This window comes from Sprattus sprattus, assembly GCF_963457725.1.
Source record: "Sprattus sprattus genome assembly, chromosome: 12".
NCBI classification, from domain to species: Eukaryota; Metazoa; Chordata; class Actinopteri; order Clupeiformes; family Clupeidae; genus Sprattus; species Sprattus sprattus.
The window spans coordinates 9,585,985-9,608,133 of NC_137910.1; the positions used below are offsets into that span (position 1 = coordinate 9,585,985).

Consider the following 22,149-nt stretch of genomic DNA (forward strand, 5'->3'; position numbering starts at 1 on the left):
TTGAGAGTGTTACTTTCTTCAAGTGTGCAACAAAATTGACGCCCGAACAGGGACTCAACGTGATACAAAAAGACGTCTGAGGAAAGAAAAGAAGTAACGTTGGAACACGCAAAATGGAGCTGGAGCAGCTACAGGATCAGCTAACAGAGAGCTACTGTGTCAGCTGAAGATTGAACAGCTAAAAGAGGTGTGTATCCAAGCTAAAGTTTCACCAGATAAGGAGAAGAGGCACACGTTGATCAGAGCAATTGATGAGATAGTGGATAAAGCTTTTGAAGATGAGGAACATGACGTAGCAGAGACATTTGTGCCAGAGTTGTTAGCTACAGCTAAGCGCCTGAGAGAAACCGCGCCTGAATCAAATAGGGAGGTACAAAATGACGAGGAGCTACATAGGCTACAAACATAGTATGCTGAAATGCAGTTACATTTTCGGAAGTCGACCAAAATGCTCGAGGAAGAAATTAGTCGGCTTCGTGAGAAAATTAACAGGACACCTAGTTCACCAAAGCTCCAGGGTCATGACAATGATTGTCTCAGGGAGCGTTTTCAACTACTGAGTGTAAGGAATCTATCGTGTATTGAGAATTTAATTATGTGTACGATTTTATCGTGTATTTGTAAGAGGGTTTGAGGGTAAGAGGGTTTGAAGATTCACAGGGTAATTAAATGTGCTTACTGTAGTTTATTAATGATTACATTAATTATTATCATTTGTTTGCAGTATAGGTGGCACGACAACGATGTGGCCAGAAAGGACATTGCAGCCGAAGTTGTCGATATAGCGGGAGTTTGTTTAACTAAAATTAATTCTTTTGAGGAGCGTTTGAAAGTGGCAGACATAAAAAATCGACAATTGACAGCGAAAACAGCGTTTTTATTAAGCGACCTGACACAGAAGAAAAGCCGCATATGCGAAATGGAGGAGAGATTGGCTTCTTACGAAGAGGAGATGGTCTTACCTGGTAATTCATATAGGCTATGTTTCGTTGAATCGTGCAATGCTTTGGTTTGGAAAAGTTTTTAAATTGTCGTGTATTTGTTGTGATTTAGATGTGCCTGTTGCTGGCAGGCCGGAGCGGCAGGAAACATCTCCTTTGCATGGGGAGGCTACATACATTCAATAAAATTAACCTACATTTGAGTCCAACTGCATGACCATTCTTACCCTACACTTACCCTTACAATAAAGAAGTGATCCTATTTCAACCATAACTTCATTTTAAATAATTTCTTTCTTTATGACATTTAGTTTATAGTTTAGACAGCAACGTTGACATCTATATTCAACTGCATCCACTACATAATCTCAAACTTTATTTGTTGGTATATCTCCAAAAAGGCTAACATTAAAACATTTCTTAATGAAAAGGAAACATGCATCACAATAATACTTCAGTGTAACCTGTACCTATGTGGAATGCAAATATGTCTTGCTATTACACTACCCAACAGCTACACCTACGTCTGCTAACACTACAGAATGCATGATTCCTACGGGCACTGCACTAGTTATTTTAATAACATTGAGAAAGTTGTGGACTATTTTGCATGAAAGTAAGTCTTATGGAGGCAAAGACTTTCTGCCTTCAGTCCCATATATGTAACGACACGGAAGGAGGCTATTGCTCTACATTGTAATTATGGGGAACGATATACTTGGAGAATATGAATTCGGTTCAGAATGCCCACGGCAGCCCTTTGACTGAAGTTTGCGTATGTGTTGTCATTACGTCACAAAGACTGATTGCCGTGTCATAAATTTGCCGCGAGTTTAAACAGGTCTGGAATTTGACCTCGATTCATAATTGAATTTGTAATTGAGGTGACCACTACAGTGAATAAACATGTTTTGCTGTCCCTGTATTCCTCGGAGGAAGGTAAAAAAAAAAATAGGCTAATAATAGTAATAATAATAATGATGACCTTTGTATCAAATTATTGTTTTTTTAATTGTATTAAGTAAAGTAATGCTGATATCTATGTCCATCCTTTGTAACCAGAGGAAGAAAGTCCAGGAAAAGCCATTCTTGGAGAGGTAAACTATTGTGTGTGTGTGTGTATGTATTGGTGAATGGTTGTTAATGGTACTATGTAAAACAAAACTAATAATATGAATAATATTATGAATATCATTGTATTGAGGTTAACCAAAGGTCTTGTCAGTCCTCTCATCTCTCTAATCTCTTACACAGGAAGCCTCTTCGCTGGCTGAGGAGACTATTTAGAAAAAAGAAGAATGGGGATGCTGGTATACCTGCGATGTAAGATTACCCGAGTGATTCTGATTCTGTGGGATTCTGAGCGTTTGTGTGTATGCATGTTACTGTCTGTGTGTGTGTGCTGACTAAAGTTCTCATGTCTTCCTTTATTCTGGACAGCCAGGAGCCAAGCCCTGTGTCAGGGAACGTCCCTCAGGTAACCATGGCAACACAGATGGACTTCCTTCCTATTACACCTGCATCTGCAAGAGCAATCTTCACTTTAGTTACAGTCATCTTATTAGCATCTAATTAGCAGTTTATAATCAAAGTTTGGCTCAACTATTATATGGGACACATAAGACTGTTTTACTGTTAGATAATTCAACTTACACAGACTTATATTTGTTTCTGGAATGTAAACACTTTAAGATTAAAAGCCAAAATCAGCAAGGAGTGTTTTTCCATTTCACCAGATCTCCAGCACAGGAAAGGAAGTTCCCTGTCTGGACACCCCAGGCCCTCTAGTCACCCTAGCTACCCTTGAGTCCTCCACACTGGTCCCCCCAGCCTCCCCAGGAACCTCATCTCCTGGGGCACCTCAAAGAGAGGAGGTCCCCAGCCCGGATACCCCAAAAGGCTGTGACTCCCTGGACCAGTGAGTGCTGATTCAGAACATGACACACATATGTGCCCTCACTAACTTCACTAATGCTGCCTCACCACTCTGCTGTTCCTCATGTTGTCATAGCCACTGTGTCACACCACAGATACACACAGAAACATCATATAGATTCACTATAAGGTCCAGCTGCAGTCTTTGTTCCCATATAACACCTTTATGAGCTTATATACACTCGTAGATGTCATATAGAAACACAGTTAGATCCAGCTGCATCCCCACAGACCAGCCCAACCCGAGGCTGCATCCAGTCCCACATCACATTCTTTAAGCCTCAACTTGAGTGCTGGTTTTACTAACACTCACCTCCAAACTGTGTTTGTACAGGATAATGGTCCAACTCGCGGAGGAGAGCCAGTCCCCATCAAGTCGCCGTAAAATGAGGGCCCGGACACCTACTGTGGCCCTCATCATTGCCCCGGAGGCCCCAGAGAGTAGGGCCAGGACCCCCCCTGTGGCCCTCCTCATTGCCCCAGAGGCCCCAGAGAGAAAGCCGCATGTTCTCCCGGTCCAGCAGCTGATGTGCAGGGGGTAAGTCACCCAGATCACCATTCTCTCACTTTAAACTACCTAGAGGAGTGATGTGTGTGTTCACATTCAGTATGTCTGTCCAGCATATATATTGACCATATATTGAAGTCCAGCAGAGGTTACATTTGATGTGTATTCACTTAGGCAGTGTTTATGTGCATACATGATGGTTGCTTGAGTAGCTCTTGGCAGTTTGTGTTTGACTTTCTGGTTTATTTTCCTCAGGCTGCCTAACCTCGGACAGACCTGCTATATCAACTCCACCCTGCAGTGTCTGTTCGCTCTCCAGCCCCTCTGCACCCAGCTGCTCCTGCAGGAGGAGACATGGAGAGAGGAGCCCTCAGCACTGCTCCTCAGGTAAGTACACACACACACAAACACACTCACTGACACGCTCTCATACACACACACACATACGCACACACATACACGCTCACTTACACACACACACACACACACACACACTCACAAACTAACATACAGTATACTCACATACAAACACACACACACTCACTCACATACTAACACACACCCATGCACACAAATGCACATTTACACACAGACATAAACAATCCCATGAACAATAACATAAACACTCCCTTCACCCCCCCCCCCCCCCTCTCCATAGCTCCTTTGTGGGTCTCTGGTGCCTGAGAGACTCCAAGGACAGGGAGCTGAAAGCGGCAGTGCTGATGGAGCTGAAGGACTGCATCGCACTGCGCAACTATGAATTTGAGGGGGATTCACAGAACGTGAGAAAACACACACATTAAATCAGATACTATAAACGTAATCAATTCTCATGTATACTGCTGTTGATGACATTGTAAGCCATATCATTACAAGGCTCAAAGTTGTAAAATATGTGTGTGGATGTGCATTTCTGTTCATGTTGACATGTTTTTATGTCTGTATGCATCTGTGTGTTTGTCATATATGTGCGTGTGTGTGTTCAGGACGCCCATGAGTTCCTCTCGGAGTGCCTTCTGGGCTTCAAGAACATTGGGCACACCCTCCAGATGGGGGATGCGTCCTATCAGTGCCCAGTGGACACGCTGCTCACCTTCCAGCTCCAGCACATAAGATCTTGCAGGAGGTCGGTCAGGCTGATATGAGGACAGATCTACAGCAGTATTTCTGTGTGTGAAGCATTGATCTGTAGCCCTCATGTGTGAAATGTGTGTTTTTTTTGTTGAGCAGCTGTGGAACTGAGAGCAGGAGGGAGGAGATCTCCACCTACCTCTCCCTCCAAATGGTTGCGCATGGCACAGTCCAAAACAGCCTGGAGCTCTACTTCAATGTAGGTTACTAACAGTCAATCTCAATCTCTATACACACAATATAGTCAGAGCACACACACACACACACACACACTCTCTCTCTCACTCACTCACACACACACAAACTGGTTTGTCACATGTGTTTGTGCTCACAGGAAACAGAAGTTGAGTTCAGCTGCGAGCAGTGTGGGGGTCAGGTGTCGAGCCTGAGGTGTAGTTTCTACACACTACCTCAGTAAGTTTGCCTGCCTCCACTGACTGCCACTTAAGCACCAACATACGAGAAACACAGGAGACACAAGAGAAACACACGCGACACAAGAGAAACACATATGACACACGAGAGACACACAAGACACACGAGACAAACAAGACACACGAGAAACACACAAGACACACGAGAAACACATATGACACACGAGAGACACACAAGACACACGAGAGACACAAGACACACGAGACAAACAAGACACAAGAGAAACACACAAGACACAAGAGAAACACAAGACACACGAGAGACACACAAGACACACGAGAGACACACAAGACACAAGAGAAACACATATGACACACGAGAGACACACAAGACACACGAGAGACACAAGACACACGAGAAACACACAAGACACAAGAGAAACACACGCGACACGAGAGAAACACACAAGACACACGAGAAACACATGAGACACATGTTTAAACACCATTGCCACCAATGTGACAGAGTTACTCCTGTACTCCTCCTGTTTAACAGAGTAACCTACAGCAACCAGTCATTCATTCCACTGGCATTGGTCCTGATGGAGAGATCTCTCCTATGGACCAGAATTATAATTATTCTCTTTTTCTCTAGGGTTCTCATTTTACACCTGAATAGGTTTTGCCCCTTCACCCTCACCAAAAGCATGACACCGCTTCAGCTGGAGGCAGAGCTCCAGATCAAACAAAGGTGGTGATACACTTAAACACACACACACATACAAACAAGCATGTGCACACATCCACACACACTCACAAACAATCAAGCACAAACACACACACACACCCATGCATACACCCAAGGTCCACCTGGCGGCGACAAAATACTGAAGATCTTGTGTAAAATAGGCTTCGCGAGTTGTATGGGCCTTACATGTTACGGTGAAATATTTTGTAACTGTGCTCTCTCTCACACACACACACACACACACACACTAATAATGTTTTTTCAGGACTGAGGACATTGCAGGAAGGTGTGGCGAGTCGCCTAAGGTTTCGGCCCCCAGTGCAGGATCAGGCTGCTGCCCTGCAGCCCCCTCTGTTCTAGAGGGGGCGTCTTCCTCTGAAGGCAAGTCTCCTCTCTGCTCACAGTGGACGCTGTGTCACACACGTCGAACCAATGAACTTGCTTGTGTCCCTGTGCCTCAACTCACAGAACCATTGCTAACAACAAAACCAAGGTTTTGGGTCTGATTCCTACAGAACACATGCTGATTAGGGGAATCAGAAATCACAATATTATGTTTTATGATAGTGTATCGATTCTCAAAAACACTAGCCTCTTTGCATGTAAACTATTCATTTAAAATCAATAGTCGGAGGCGACTCAGTTGATACTGAGCAGAAGATGCTCATCGTTCCCTCCTTCCTTCCTTTTACCCAGCATCCTCCATCACTCAGGAGCTAGAGGCAGGGACAGACAGAGAGAAGGTGGTGAGACACACAGGGAGACACTTAGGCTGAGTTTTTAGTTTGGCTCAAGTTGAAGTCATTTATGTAAAAAAGGTTACATGAGTTATTGAGGGTAGTGAAATGAGAAATGTGTTCATGTGTGTTGTACTATGAGTGTTCTACTATGGTGGTGCTGAACGGGTGTAATGTAAGTATGGTAATGTGTGTGTGTTTTGTATAGTGATAGTGTGTAAACAACATGAGCCCCATGTGGTATAAATGACACTCGTGTTTCTTCTGTCAGGAGGGAGGCAGCTCTACCTACTCCCTAATGAGCGTGCTAAGCCACATTGGGACCGAAACGGACTGCGGTAAGACACACACACACACACACAGGCAAATAAGACCCATATTTTTGTATGAGTGTGGACATCACAGAAACACAGACTCTACAAGGAGCACACACAGGTCAATATGGGAGGTGTGTGAGTGTGTTTGGTTTGTGATCTGTGGTTGACTGACACCTCCAGGTCATTACACAAGTGACTGTGCCGAGGAAGGGGGACTCTGGCTCTCTCTAAATGATGAGGAAGTCTCCGCCACTACTAAGGAGGCTGTACTCAGAGAGAGAGCCAGCACTGCCTACATGCTTTTTTACACCAGAAAGGTACACACACACACACACACACAGAAACGCAAAGAGACAGACAGCACAGCATATACCCTCTTCTACATCAGTAATTCAAACACACACATGCATGCAAACACACACACATACACACACACACACACTTCATCATCCGGTCTCACCTTCTGCTCTCCATGTTTCTGGCCCCTCAGTGAAATGCCACTTCCTGGTCATTAAGGCTCAGCACCAGACGCAGGCAGGACTCTGCAGAGGCTTCGCATGTGAAGTAAGTTGACATAGTTACCCGTCTAAATGTTTATATACTGTACATAATTGCAGATGTATCGATTGCTTTTCAGAGGGGAGGAAAAAACAGCCACCCAGTTGTTAGGTAGACCCAGTTTGTAGTAAAAATCCTTGAAGGGCAGATTAAGAGCCCCAGTCTCTTGTCCAAACTCACCAGACATAGATAGTGTGCAGGCAGACCCATAGCAGTGGCATCTGCTTTGAAGTCCGTCTTACCTAGAAAAAAGGACTATAACCTCACTGTGTGTATGTCAGTGCTCTAATGGTGCATCTCCCCTCTCTCTAAAACACTAGATAAGGGTTCTGTGAGGGACTGTTGGACTCCAAGCCAAGTTTCCTCGTGGTGTCTCCCCTGGATCACGGTGCTAAAACAGATCAGCACCATCAAGTCCTGCTGCCTCCTGCGCACACATACTTGCCTGTATAAACCAACAACCTAAGGTTTCACACACTCCAGCCTTCTGAGGATATGTTCACACATACACAGTTACACACACACTTCAGCCAGCTGCGGATATGTTCACACATACAGTACAATCACACAATAAAATTGACTCAGTCTTCTCAGCTGTGTTCCCTCGGATTCGTTTCTTAAATTGATGCCCGTTCTCGTGAAAGTGGATTTGCATAGGCTACATACACGCACCACCAGCTCCTTATTAGGGCACGCAGCCATAGCCAAGTGTGCTGTTGGAATTTCCCAAATCCACACGAAAGCAACTCGTAACAGGTGTTCATTAATAAGGTGGAGATCTTTTCTTACGTTGAATTTCTGAAGTCCGTAAAACACATTTAAGAAGTCACTTTTTTTTTTTTTTTAAATCGAAAAAAATACCCACCATAAGTTTGAAAACAGGTCCAAGTAGGAGTATAAAATGCAGTCAGTGCTGCCAGTCAAATTAGCCACCATAAGTGTGAAGACTGGTCACGAGTAGAAGTATAAAATGCATTAGGGCCTGAGTGCAAGTCATAGTTCTTAGAGATTGGGTTTAGTGTTTATTTATTTATTCACTTACATTAGCAGTGTTCGTGTACATTTACATCGTCCAAAGTGACTTAGGCTACAAGGGAGAGAACAGTCAAGCTACAAGCAATAGAGACCTAGGTTGGGTTGCACCAACATGGATTAAAATAATCCTGGTTTAGAGTTAATCTAGGTTTAGTACATCCAATAACAATAAATACTACCACGTAGAATCATGACTATAAATGTGAAACGCAATTGTTAATGATAAAAATATTCTCGTATTTATTATTATTATAATAAATCCGAGGATGTCTGTAGAGTTGACATCAACGCAATCACCAACGGGTTCTCACAAATTCAACCGTTAACCCTTTTAACACAGAGTTTTTTCAAATGTCATTCCTCAACGCGATTCCTCAAATAACGACAAGATGGCCCCGTGGGATCGCATTTGAGAAGATTCCGGAAGAGTTACGACTGCTATTTCGTGTTCTCAAAGTCTTCTGGACTCAATTCAACCGGACATACTAACTAAGTAAACTAACACTAACAAATAACGAATTCCTTGGTATTGATTATGGACTTTGTATTTGTTGAGTTGTGGTGCACTATTGTTGCAGCTCACGTTGCATAGGGAATAGGGGGACTTCCTCCTCATTCGCTAACATTACATTGATATCACAGTAAGCCCTTGCCTGTCCAATCATTTCTTTCAGAATTGTTTAATGTCTTTTAACATCACATCAGAGAGCCATTCAACATCACCTGCAAGTGGTTAACATCACTTTGAACCCATGACGGCTTTTTATTGGTTAGCTGATTTTAAGATATACTGTATATTTTAGCAAAATTACAATTATAATAGAAAAAGGTAGAACCCCTCAGGGTGCCTGGGCAGCTTATTATTTACAAGTTCATATTGACACTATATCAGCATGAGTTTATCACTGGCTAGCCTAGCAGCTGCCATCTGTTTAGATGGTTCCTTAAAGTGGCATTATGCAGTAATTGTACCTCAGGGTTATCATGTCACTGACAATATTACACCTGTTAGTGCCATTTTTACATTGTTGTTCAGATTTAGGCATTATATCATTTAGATTCATATTTAGTGATTGTTTATTATAGTTATAACATATTTGTATTTATAGCTCGCATTTCAGTCTAAAATATGTTTTAAGTGCTTAAGCATTGCATTGCTTGGAATAACCAGAGGTGAGCTGTGACGTAGCGAGCTCACGCATCAATGTATCAATTGTTTGTTTTTGATGTATCAACTGTCACTTTGTTGCACTTGTCAGAATTTCAGTAAAAGACGGAGCGAACACAGTTTTTCTACCGTTGTTGAAATACAGTACACGCGTAGACTCGTTTTCTTTCCGTCTAAGAGTGGTTACTTAAGGTTTAAGATAAGAACTACATACTGACCAAAAGAAGGGAACTTTAAGCCACTACAACACCTGATATAATGCATGACATTTTGGAGGGTGTTGGACCGTATGAAATCAAGCTGGTCTTGAATGCACTGATCGATCAAAAAGTTATGAGTCTAGATCAGCTCAATTATAGACTAACCAGCTTTTATTTCGTTTATGCAGACAGGATGAACAAGCCTTCCTTGCTGAGTAGCCATGATGTTAAAAATGTTGATAAAGCCATGCGGCAGTCAGCTGCACAAACCTGGTGTCTACTCCGATTGTTACCATTACTAATTGGAGATTTGATACCAGAGGACAATCAACTGTGGAAGCTTCTGCTGATACTCCTCAATTGCATGGAGTTCATTTTCTCACCGTCAATTACATCACCGGGGATACCGTTTCTTGAGAAGATCATACAGGAACACCACAGCCTCTTCCTTGAGCTTTTCCCTGAGTTGCACTTGAGGCCAAAGCATCACTTCATGCTTCACTACTCCATGGCCATTAAACAGTTGGGGCCATTAAGGCAGTATTGGGCAATGCGTTTTGAGGCCAAACATGGGTTCTTTAAACGTATCAGCCATGTGACATGCAATTTTAAAAACATTGCCAAAACCATGGCGTTCCGGCATCAAATTATGCAATGATACAACTTCATGTCAGACTCTGCGTTGACACATATCCCAGAGATTGGGCCAGGGCATAGTAGCTCATTCCTTTCCACCATTGAGGGCTTAAAAGACATCCAGGGTACCTTAGATGTCCCTCTTTTCAGTGAGGCTTATGTCCCAGCATGGTTAAAATATGAGGGCACTGAGTACAGATCAGGGATGACGGTACTCCTCTCCTGTGATTCTGAAGGTGTTTGGTTTAATTAAAACGGTTTGGTTTAATTAAAACTGTGCTGGTGCTCAATGCAAGCACAAAATCACCAATAATTAAGCTGGTCATTAAAAAATGGCAGACAAGCGGTTTTGAGAGGCACTTTTTTTCGTATACCGTTGTCCCCACCTCAAGCTTAATAGCAACAAACATCGAAGAACTGCTTGATCACCATCCACTGCATGCGGTCAAGTCGTACAGAGAGAATGATGACAGGCTGTTCATTTCTCTCCGCTACAGAGTTTTTTTTAATGTTGCCAAAATTGCCATTGTAATAAGTTCTATTGTTTCTATTTTTTGTTCTGTTTTGGGTTAAAAATTCCCCCCCGTAAATTGTATGGTAGCAACTCAGACCCTCAACTGACGCAAAAATTGCCCTTGCTGATTCCTTGATCCAGACATTCCCATGTCTCAGGGATTCCTCTGACACTGGCAGGGTGAGTACCTTACTTTTATGTTGTTATATTTTGGGTCAGTGTTAAGTTTGAGATCCAAGTACTAAACTAATAAATTAGTTCAATAAGGACACTATGACGTATACAGTCATGGTCAAATGTTTTGGCACCCCTTCGGATTTGTTGATTTTTTAGCAAAACTCACACACTTTTGAAGGTTTTTTGATTAAATAACCAAACCAGGATATTTTCAATAGCTCAATGCAACTATAACAACAATTGATTTCCCCAAATTTAACACAAAATACTACTAAAATGCCGCAGGAAGTGAATACTGCATGGTCAAAAGTATTGGCACCCTTCACAGCAAGTGCCTTTTGTACTAATAAAAGCACACTTTTCATTGCTCAAATCCAGTAATAAGGTTATGTTTAGTCAGGCGTTAGCTCTTGTAGCTTTCCTGACAAATAGCAGTTCCTTCAAAGAAAACCTTCAAAAGTGTGTGAGTTTTGCTAAAAAAAAAAAAAATCCGGAGGGGTGCCATATATTGACTCAGGTACTGGGTTGGGAATAACCCAATTTGGGTTATTTTCAACTCAGTATTTTTTTGAGTGTACAGGGAAACAAAGTCGAAAAAGAAAATACAATGAGGATTTACGTATTTACAGTGACGACAGACAGAGCATGAGAAAAGGTACCACTGTGTTTTGTGTGTTCAACATTAGGCTACTGTCAAATAAAGCCGTCGAAACTATGGGCTGAAACCCACCAAACGCGTTTCTAAGAACATAGACGCTTAAAAAACATCTTGGCAAGTGCGGAAGTGCGACGGGCAAAATAGCCACTGATGAGCGGTGCGCCTCCGGCCCTTGTGTGGCATACCCCCATTTTGTCCTTTCTTTGGTCCCTTTGTATAATTTTGTGGCCTTTTATTTTATTTACTTACGATGTTGTTGCATGTTTTTGCCTATAGATGGCGCTGTTAGACCACAGTTGATGCAGTTTGCAGGACGGTTAGGAAAGAAAAAGCGCTAACCGGTAGAGAGTTGACGAGAGAGAAAAATTAAGCAGTCGTAGATTGTGAAGTGAGCTGGAATATTTGGAAATGTATTAATAAATGAAGACAATCTTTCCCAGCACACTGTTGAGAGTGTTACTTTCTTCAAGTGTGCAACAAAATTGGCGCCCGAACAGGGACTCAACGTGATGCAAAAAGACGTCTGAGGAAAGAAAAGAAGTAACGTTGGAACACGCTAAGTGCAGCTGGAGCAGCTACAGGATCAGCTAACAGAGCTACTGTGTCAGCTGAAGATTGAACAGCTAAAAGAGGTGTGTATCCAAGCTAAAGTTTCACCAGATAAGGAGAAGAGGCACACGTTGATCAGAGCAATTCATGAGATAGTGGATAAAGCTTTTGAAGATGAGGAACATGACGTAGCAGAGACATTTGTGCTAGAGTTGTTAGCTACAGCTAAGCGCCTGAGAGAAACCGCGCCTGAATCAAATAGGGAGGTACAAAATGACGAGGAGCTACATAGGCTACAAACACAGTATGCTGAAATGCAGTTACATTTCCAGAAGTCGACCAAAATGCTCGAGGAAGAAATTAGTCGGCTTCGTGAGAAAATTAACAGGACACCTAGTCCACCAAAGCTCCAGGGTCATGAAAATGATTGTCTCAGGGAGCGTTTTCAACTACTGAGTGTAAGGAATCTATCGTGTATTGAGAATTGAATTATGTGTACGATTTTATCGTGTATTTGTAAGAGGGTTTGAGGGTAAGAGGGGTTGAAGATTCACAGGGTAATTAAATGTGCTTACTGTAGTTTATTAATGATTACATTAATTATTATAATATGTTTACAGTATAGGTGTCACGACAACGATGTGGCCAGGAAGGACATTGCAGCCGAAGTTGTCGATATAGCGGGAGTTTGTTTAACTAAAATGAATTCTTTTGAGGAGCGTTTGAAAGTGGCAGACATAAAAATTCGACAATTGACAGCGAAAACAGCGTTTTTATTAAGCGACCGGACACAGAAGAAAAGCCGCATATGCGAAATGGAGGAGAGATTGGCGTCTTACGAAGAGGAGATGGTCTTACCTGGTCATTAATATAGGCTATGTTTCGTTGAATTGTGCAATGCTTTGGTTTGGAAAAGTTTTTAAATTGTCGTGTATTTGTTGTGATTTAGATGTGCCTGTTGCTGGCAGCCCGGAGCGGCAGGAAACATCTCCTTTGCATGGGGAGGCTACATACATTCAATAAAATGAACCTACATTTGAGTCCAACTGCATGACCATTCTTACCCTACACTTACCCTTACAATAAAGAAGTGATCCTATTTCAACCATAACTTCATTTTAAATAATTTCTTTCTTTATGACATTTAGTTTATAGTTAGTTGACATCTATATTCAACTGCATCCACTACATAATCTCAAACTTTATTTGTTGGTATATTTCCAAAAAGGCTAACATTAAAACATTTCTTAATGAAAAGGAAACATGCATCACAATAATACTGCAGTGTAACCTGTACCTATGTGGAGTGCAAATATGTCTTGCTATTACACTACCCAACAGCTACACCTACGTCTGCTAACACTACAGAATTCATGATTAGCACTGCACTAGTTATTTTAATAACATTGAGAAAGTTGTGGACTGTTTTGCATGAAAGTAAGTCTAAGGGAGGCAAAGACTTTCTGCCTTCAGTCCCATATATGTAACGACACGGAAGGAGGCTATTGCTATACATTGTAATTATGGGGAACGATATACTTGGAGAATATGAATTCGGTTCAGAATGCCCACGGTAGCCCTTTGACTGAAGTTTGCGTATGTGTTGTCATTACGTCACAAAGACTGATTGCCGTGTCATAAATTTGCCGCGAGTTTAAACAGGTCTGGAATTTGACCTCGATTCATAATTGAATTTGTAATTGAGGTGACCACTACAGTGAATAAAGATGTTTTGCTGTCCCTGTGTTCCTCGGAGGAAGGTAAAAAAAAAATAGGCTAATAATAGTAATAATAATAATGATGACCTTTGTATCAAATTATTGTTTTTTTAATTATATTAAGTAAAGTAATGCTGATATCTATGTCCATCCTTTGTAACCAGAGGAAGAAAGTCCAGGAAGTGCCATTCTTGGAGAGGTAAACTATTGTGTGTGTGTGTTTATGTATTGGTGAAGTGGTTGTTAATGGTACTATGTAAAACAAAACTAATAATATGAATAATATTATGAATAACATTGTATTGAGGTTAACCAAACCAAAGATCTTGTCAGTCCTCTCATCTCTCTAATCTCTTACACAGGAAACCTCTTCGCTGGCTGAGGAGACTATTTAAAAAAGATGAGATTGTGGATGCTGGTATACCTGCGATGTAAGATTACCCCAGTGCAAGTGATTCTGATTCTGTGGGATTCTGAGCGTTTGTGTGTATGCATGTTACTGTCTGTGTGTGTGTGCTGACTAAAGTTCTCATGTCTTCCTTTATTCTGGACAGCCAGGAGCCAAGCCCTGTGTCAGGGAACGTCCCTCAGGTAACCATGGCAACACAGATGGACTTCCTTCCTATTACACCTGCATCTGCAAGAGCAATCTTCACTTTAGTTACAGTCATCTTATTAGCATCTAATTAGCAGTTTATAATCAAAGTTTGGCTCAAATATTATATGGGACACATAAGACTGTTTTACTGTTAGATAATTCAACTTACACAGACTTATATTTGTTTCTGGAATGTAAACACTTTAAGATTAAAAGCCAAAATCAGCAAGGAGTGTTTTTCCATTTCACCAGATCTCCAGCACAGGAAAGGAAGTTCCCTGTCTGGACACCCCAGGCCCTCTAGTCACCCTAGCTACCCTTGAGTCCTCCACACTGGTCCCCCCAGCCTCCCCAGGAACCTCATCTCCTGGGGCACCTCAAAGAGAGGAGGTCCCCAGCCCGGATACCCCAAAAGGCTGTGACTCCCTGGACCAGTGAGTGCTGATTCAGAACATGACACACATATGTGCCCTCACTAACTTCACTAATGCTGCCTCACCACTCTGCTGTTCCTCATGTTGTCATAGCCACTGTGTCACACCACAGATACACACAGAAACATCATATAGATTCACTATAAGGTCCAGCTGCAGTCTTTGTTCCCATATAACACCTTTATGAGCTTATATACACTCGTAGATGTCATATAGAAACACAGTTAGATCCAGCTGCATCCCCACAGACCAGCCCAACCCGAGGCTGCATCCAGTCCCACATCACATTCTTTAAGCCTCAACTTGAGTGCTGGTTTTACTAACACTCACCTCCAAACTGTGTTTGTACAGGATAATGGTCCAACTCGCGGAGGAGAGCCAGTCCCCATCAAGTCGCCGTAAAATGAGGGCCCGGACACCTACTGTGGCCCTCATCATTGCCCCGGAGGCCCCAGAGAGTAGGGCCAGGACCCCCCCTGTGGCCCTCCTCATTGCCCCAGAGGCCCCAGAGAGAAAGCCGCATGTTCTCCCGGTCCAGCAGCTGATGTGCAGGGGGTAAGTCACCCAGATCACCATTCTCTCACTTTAAACTACCTAGAGGAGTGATGTGTATGTTCACATTCAGTATGTCTGTCCAGCATATATATTGACCATATATTGAAGTCCAGCAGAGGTTACATTTGATGTGTATTCACTTAGGCAGTGTTTATGTGCATACATGATGGTTGCTTGAGTAGCTCTTGGCAGTTTGTGTTTGACTTTCTGGTTTATTTTCCTCAGGCTGCCTAACCTCGGACAGACCTGCTATATCAACTCCACCCTGCAGTGTCTGTTCGCTCTCCAGCCCCTCTGCACCCAGCTGCTCCTGCAGGAGGAGACATGGAGAGAGGAGCCCTCAGCACTGCTCCTCAGGTAAGTACACACACACACAAACACACTCACTGACACGCTCTCATACACACACACACATACGCACACACATACACGCTCACTTACACACACACACACACACACACACACTCACAAACTAACACACAGTATACTCACATACAAACACACACACACTCACTCACATACTAACACACACCCATGCACACAAATGCACATTTACACACAGACATAAACAATCCCATGAACAATAACATAAACACTCCCTTCACCCCCCCCCCCTCTCCATAGCTCCTTTGTGGGTCTCTGGTGCCTGAGAGACTCCAAGGACAGGGAGCTGAAAGCGGCAGTGCTGATGGAGCTGAAGGACTGCATCGCCCTGCGCAACTATGAATTTGAGGGGGATTCACAGAACGTGAGAAAACACACACATTAAATCAGATACTATAAACGTAATCAATTCTCATGTATACTGCTGTTGATGACATTGTAAGCCATATCATTACAAGGCTCAAAGTTGTAAAATATGTGTGTGGATGTGCATTTCTGTTCATGTTGACATGTTTTTATGTCTGTATGCATCTGTGTGTTTGTCATATATGTGCGTGTGTGTGTTCAGGACGCCCATGAGTTCCTCTCGGAGTGTCTTCTGGGCTTCAAGAACATTGGGCACACCCTCCAGATGGGGGATGCGTCCTATCAGTGCCCAGTGGACACGCTGCTCACCTTCCAGCTCCAGCACATAAGATCTTGCAGGAGGTCGGTCAGGCTGATATGAGGACAGATCTACAGCAGTATTTCTGTGTGTGAAGCATTGATCTGTAGCCCTCATGTGTGAAATGTGTGTTTTTTTTGTTGAGCAGCTGTGGAACTGAGAGCAGGAGGGAGGAGATCTCCACCTACCTCTCCCTCCAAATGGTTGCGCATGGCACAGTCCAAAACAGCCTGGAGCTCTACTTCAATGTAGGTTACTAACAGTCAATCTCAATCTCTATACACACAATATAGTCAGAGCACACACACACACACACACACACACTCTCTCTCTCACTCACTCACACACACACAAACTGGTTTGTCACATGTGTTTGTGCTCACAGGAAACAGAAGTTGAGTACAGCTGCGAGCAGTGTGGGGGTCAGGTGTCGAGCCTGAGGTGTAGTTTCTACACACTACCTCAGTAAGTTTGCCTGCCTCCACTGACTGCCACTTAAGCACCAACATACGAGAAACACAGGAGACACAAGAGAAACACACGCGACACAAGAGAAACACACGCGACACAAGAGAAACACATAAGACACACGAGAGACACAAGACACACGAGACAAACAAGACACACGAGAAACACACGAGAAACACATGAGACACATGTTTAAACACCATTGCCACCAATGTGACAGAGTTACTCCTGTACTCCTCCTGTTTAACAGAGTAACCTACAGCAGCCAGTCATTCAATCCACTGGCATTGGTCCTGATGGAGAGATCTCTCCTATGGACCAGAATTATAATTATTCTCTTTCTCTCTAGGGTTCTCATTTTACACCTGAATAGGTTTTGCCCCTTCACCCTCACCAAAAGCATGACACCGCTTCAGCTGGAGGCAGAGCTCCAGATCAAACAAAGGTGGTAATACACTTAAACACACACACACATACAAACAAGCATGTGCACACATCCACACACACTCACAAACAATCAAGCACAAACACACACACACACCCATGCATACACCCAAGGTCCACCTGGCGGCGACAAAATAATGAAGATCTTGTGTAAAATAGGCTTCGCGAGTTGTATGGGCCTTACATGTTACGGTGAAATATTTTGTAACTGTGCTCTCTCTCACACACACACACACACACACACTAATAATGTTTTTTCAGGACTGAGGACATTGCAGGAAGGTGTGGCGAGTCGCCTAAGGTTTCGGCCCCCAGTGCAGGATCAGGCTGCTGCCCTGCAGCCCCCTCTGTTCTAGAGGGGGCGTCTTCCTCTGAAGGCAAGTCTCCTCTCTGCTCACAGTGGACGCTGTGTCACACACGTCGAACCAATGAACTTGCTTGTGTCCCTGTGCCTCAACTCACAGAACCATTGCTAACAACAAAACCAAGGTTTTGGGTCTGATTCCTACAGAACACATGCTGATTAGGGGAATCAGAAATCACAATATTATGTTTTATGATAGTGTATCGATTCTCAAAAACACTAGCCTCTTTGCATGTAAACTATTCATTTAAAATCGATAGTCGGAGGCGACTCAGTTGATACTGAGCAGAAGATGCTCATCGTTCCCTCCTTCCTTCCTTTTACCCAGCATCCTCCATCACTCAGGAGCTAGAGGCAGGGACAGACAGAGAGAAGGTGGTGAGACACACAGGGAGACACTTAGGCTGAGTTCTTAGTTTGGCTCAAGTTGAAGTCATTTATGTAAAAAAGGTTACATGAGTTATTGAGGGTAGTGAAATGAGAAATGTGTTCATGTGTGTTGTACTATGAGTGTTCTACTATGGTGGTGCTGAACGGGTGTAATGTAAGTATGGTAATGTGTGTGTGTTTTGTATAGTGATAGTGTGTAAACAACATGAGCCCCATGATGTATAAATGACACTGGTGTTTCTTCTGTCAGGAGGGAGGCAGCTCTACCTACTCCCTAATGAGCGTGCTAAGCCACATTGGGACCGAAACGGACTGCGGTAAGACACACACACACACACACACACACACACAAATAAGACCCATATTTTTGTATGAATGTGGACATCACAGAAACACAGACTCTATAAGGAGCACACACAGGTCAATATGGGAGGTGTGTGAGTGTGTTTGGTTTGTGATCTGTGGTTGACTGACACCTCCAGGTCATTACACAAGTGACTGTGCCGAGGAAGGGGGACTCTGGCTCTCTCTAAATGATGAGGAAGTCTCCGCCACTACTAAGGAGGCTGTACTCAGAGAGAGAGCCAGCACTGCCTACATGCTTTTTTACACCAGAAAGGTACACACACACACACACACACAGAAGCGCAAAGAGACAGACAGCACAGCATATACCCTCTTCTACATCAGTAATTCAAACACACACATGCATGCAAACACACACACATATACATACACACACACTTCATCATCCAGTCTCACCTTCTGCTCTCCATGTTTCTGGCCCCTCAGTGAAATGCCACTTCCTGGTCATCAAGGCTCAGCACCAGACGCAGGCAGGACTCTCCAGAGGCTTCGCATGTGAAGTAAGTTGACATAGTTACCCGTCTAAATGTTTATATACTGTACATAATTGCAGATGTATCGATTGCTTTTCAGAGGGGAGGAAAAAACAGCCACCCAGTTGTTAGGTAGACCCAGTTTGTAGTAAAAATCCTTGAAGGGCAGATTAAGAGCCCCAGTCTCCTGTCCAAACTCACCAGACATAGATAGCGTGCAGGCAGACCCATAGCAGTGGCATCTGCTTTGAAATCCGTCTTACCTAGAAAAAAGGACTATAACCTCACTGTGTGTATGTCAGTGCTCTAATGGTGCATCTCCCCTCTCTCTAAAACACTAGATAAGGGTTCTGTGAGGGACTGTTGGACTCCAAGCCAAGTTTCCTTGTGGTGTCTCCCCAGGATCACGGTGATAAAACAGATCAGCACCATCAAGTCCTGCTGCCTCCTGCGCACACATACTTGCCTGTATAAACCAACAACCTAAGGTTTCACACACTCCAGCCTTCTGAGGATATGTTCACACATACACAGTTACACACACACTTCAGCCAGCTGCGGATATGTTCACACATACAGTACAATCACACAATAAAATTGACTCAGTCTTCTCAGCTGTGTTCCCTCGGATTCGTTTCTTAAATTGATGCCCGTTCTCGTGAAAGTGGATTTGCATAGGCTACATACACGCACCACCAGCTCCTTATTAGGGCACGCAGCCATAGCCAAGTGTGCTGTTGGAATTTCCCAAATCCACACGAAAGCAACTCGTAACAGGTGTTCATTAATAAGGTGGAGATCTTTTCTTACGTTGAATTTCTGAAGTCCGTAAAACACATTTAAGAAGTCACTTTTTTTTTTTTTTAAATCGAAAAAATACCACCATAAGTTTGAAAACAGGTCCAAGTAGGAGTATAAAATGCAGTCAGTGCTGCCAGTCAAATTAGCCACCATAAGTGTGAAGACTGGTCACGAGTAGAAGTATAAAATGCATTAGGGCCTGAGTGCAAGTCATAGTTCTTAGAGATTGGGTTTAGTGTTTATTTATTTATTCACTTACATTAGCAGTGTTCGTGTACATTTACATCGTCCAAAGTGACTTAGGCTACAAGGGAGAGAACAGTCAAGCTACAAGCAATAGAGACCTAGGTTGGGTTGCACCAACATGGATTAAAATAATCCTGGTTTAGAGTTAATCTAGGTTTAGTAAATCCAATAACAATAAATACTACCACGTAGAATCATGACTATAAATGTGAAACGCAATTGTTAATGATAAAAATATTCACATATTTATTATTATTATAATAAATCCGAGGATGTCTGTAGAGTTGACATGAACGCAATCACCAACGGGTTCTCACAAATTCAACCGTTAACCCTTTTAACACAGAGTTTTTTCAAATGTCATTCCTCAACGCGATTCCTCAAATAACGACAAGATGGCCCCGTGGGATCGCATTTGAGAAGATTCCGGAAGAGTTACGACTGCTATTTCGTGTTCTCAAAGTCTTCTGAAGTTCAGAAGAAATCGCAGGTGAGAAAACTATGGAGAATGGCACATTTTTTCCTAAATCCACCGAAGTGGAGTTCCTTCTGAAAGTCTTCCCAACTGCTGTCAAGAATGAGGCCCAATGACTTAATATGGAGAATCGCTTCAGTGCCATTAATGGGTTAGGTTTGCCTGAAGCCAGGTTTCTACTGTCTGCCGAACTAGTAAGTAGCTTATTTGCCGTCTTGCTTTGTTTTGTGTTGCACTTGCTTGATGTTTGACTGTTAGGACAGTTGTTAACTAACTAGTTTGTCATAGGCTGGGTTGCACCAACATGGATTAACTCTAAACCAGGATTAATTTAATCCATGTTGGTGCAACCCAGCCATAGTGTTAAAGTCAGCACATTTCAAAAGGTTTCGCTAGTTTTAGCCGCTAGCATCTCGTTAGCCATTAGCAATTATTGCGTTAATGGTTTTAACTATTTTTAATATGAAGTCAGTGTTTCCCGTGCATGTCCAGTTGAATGTCCGGGGGGGGGGGGGGGGGGGGGCATTCAACCGGACATACTAACTAAGTAAACTAACACTAACAAATAACGAATTCCTTGGTATTGATTATGGACTTTGTATTTGTTGAGTTGTGGTGCACTATTGTTGCAGCTCACGTTGCATAGGGAATAGGGGGACTTCCTCCTCATTCGCTAACATTACATTGATATCACAGTAAGCCCTTGCCTGTCCAATTATTTCTTTCAGAATTGTTTAATGTCTTTTAACATCACATCAGAGAGCCATTCAACATCACCTGCAAGTGGTTTACATCACTTTGAACCCAAGACGGCTTTTTATTGGTTAGCTGATATAGGCTACTGTATATTTTTGCAAAATTACAATTATAATAGAAAAAGGTAGAACCCCTTAGGGTGCCTGGGCAGCTTATTATTTACAAGTTCATATTGACACTATATCAGCATGAGTTTATCACTGGCTACCAGCTGCCAACTGTTTAGATGGTTCCTTAAAGTGGCATTATGCAGTAATTGTACCTCAGAGTCATCATGTCACTGACAATATTACACCTGATATAATGCATGACATTTTGGAGGGTGTTGGACCGTATGAAATCAAGCTGGTCTTGAATGCACTGATCGATCAAAAAGTTATGAGTCTAGATCAGCTCAATTATAGACTAACCAGCTTTGATTGCGTTTTTTCCAACAGGATGAACAAGCCTTCCTTGCTGAGTAGGTAGCCATGATGTTAAAAATGTTGATAAAGCCATGCGGCAGTCAGCTGCACAAACCTGGTGTCTACTCCGATTGTTACCATTACTAATTGGAGATTTGATACCAGGGGAAAATCAACTGTGACGCTTCTGCTGATACTCCTCAATTGCATGGAGTTCATTTTCTCACCGTCAATTACATCACCGGGGATACTGTTTCTTGAGAAGATCATACAGGAACACCACAGCCTCTTCCTTGAGCTTTTCCCTGAGTTGCACTTGAGGCCAAAGCATCACTTCATGCTTCACTACCCCATGGCCATTAAACAGTTGGGGCCATTAAGGCAGTATTGGGCAATGCGTTTTGAGGCCAAACATGGGTTCTT

The 22,149-nt window shown here is 42.9% G+C and overlaps 1 long non-coding RNA gene across 1 annotated transcript; it reads left to right on the top strand.

Annotated features, from left to right (window-relative positions):
• The first annotated feature begins 2,207 nt into the window (after window positions 1-2,207).
• On the top strand, window positions 2,208-2,767 carry LOC308373793. Its single transcript, XR_013968855.1, has 3 exons — window positions 2,208-2,264; window positions 2,382-2,418; window positions 2,678-2,767. It is a non-coding gene; the product is annotated as an uncharacterized lncRNA (long non-coding RNA).
• Window positions 2,768-22,149: the final 19,382 nt, after the last annotated feature.